Raw genomic sequence first — 1,340 nt, forward strand, 5'->3', positions numbered from 1 at the left:
AGTTCTTGAGATTGATACTCTGAATGCCATATTGGCTCAGAACAAAATATTGACTCAGCAAGTCAATATGATTTCTCAAAGTCTGTCTGGAATGCAAGCTGCCCCAGACCGTACTAAGGACGCTTCATCTGAAGAAGAAGCTTATGATCCTGAGAACCCTTCAATGGAAGAGGTGAATTACATGGGAGAATCCCATGAAAACACCTATAATCCTTCATGGAGAAACCATCCAAATCTCTCATGGAAGGATCAACAGAGACCTCAACAAGGTTTCAACAACAATAATGGTGGAAGAAACAGGTTTAGCAATGGCAAGCCTTTTCCATCATCTTCTCAGCAACAGACAGAGAATTCTAAGCAGAGCCACTCTGACTTAGTAACTATGGTCTCTGATCTAATCAAAACCACTCAAAGTTTCATGACTGAAACAAGGCCCTCCATTAGAAATTTGGAGGCACAAGTGAGTCAGCTGAGTAAGAAAGTTACTGAACTCCCTCCTAGCACTCTTCCAAGCAATACAGAAGAGAATCCAAAAGGAGAGTGTAAGGCCATAAACATGGCCGAACTTGGAGAGGAGGAAGAGGCAGTGATCGCCACTGAGGAAGACCTCAATGGACGTCCACTGGCCTCTAATGAGTTCCCTAATGAGGAACCATGGGAATCTGAGGCTCACACTGAGACCATAGAGATTCCATTGGATTTACTTCTGCCATTCATGAGCTCTGAAGAGTATTCTTCCTCTGAAGAGGATGAAGATGTCACTGAAGAGCAAGTTGCTAATACATTGGAGCAATCATGAAGCTAAATGACAAGTTATTTGGTAATGAGACTTGGGAGGATGAACCCCCTTTGCTCACCAAGGAACTGGATGACTTGACTAGGCAGAAATTACCTCAAAAGAGACAGGACACTGGGAAGTTCTCAATACCGTGTACAGTAGGCACCATGACCCTCAAGAAGGCTCTGTGTGACCTAGGGTCAAGCATAAACCTCATGCCTATCTCTATAATGGAGAAGCTAGGGATCTTTGAGGTACAAGCTGCAAGAATCTCACTAGAGATGGCAGACAATTCAAGAAAACAAGCTTATGGACTTGTAGAGGATGTTCTGGTAAAAATTGAAAACTATTACATCCCTGCTAATTTCATAGTCCTAGAGACTGGAAAGTGCATGGATGAATCCATCATCCTTGGCAGACCCTTCCTAGCCACAGCAAAGGCTGTGATTGATGTTGACAGAGGAGAATTGATCATTCAAGTGAATGAATAATCCCTTGTGTTTAAGGCTCAAGGATATCCCTCTGTAACCATGGAGAGGAAGCATGAAGAGCTTCTCTCAAA

This window comes from Arachis duranensis, chromosome 1 (assembly GCF_000817695.3).
Source record: "Arachis duranensis cultivar V14167 chromosome 1, aradu.V14167.gnm2.J7QH, whole genome shotgun sequence".
Classification (NCBI taxonomy): domain Eukaryota; kingdom Viridiplantae; phylum Streptophyta; class Magnoliopsida; order Fabales; family Fabaceae; genus Arachis; species Arachis duranensis.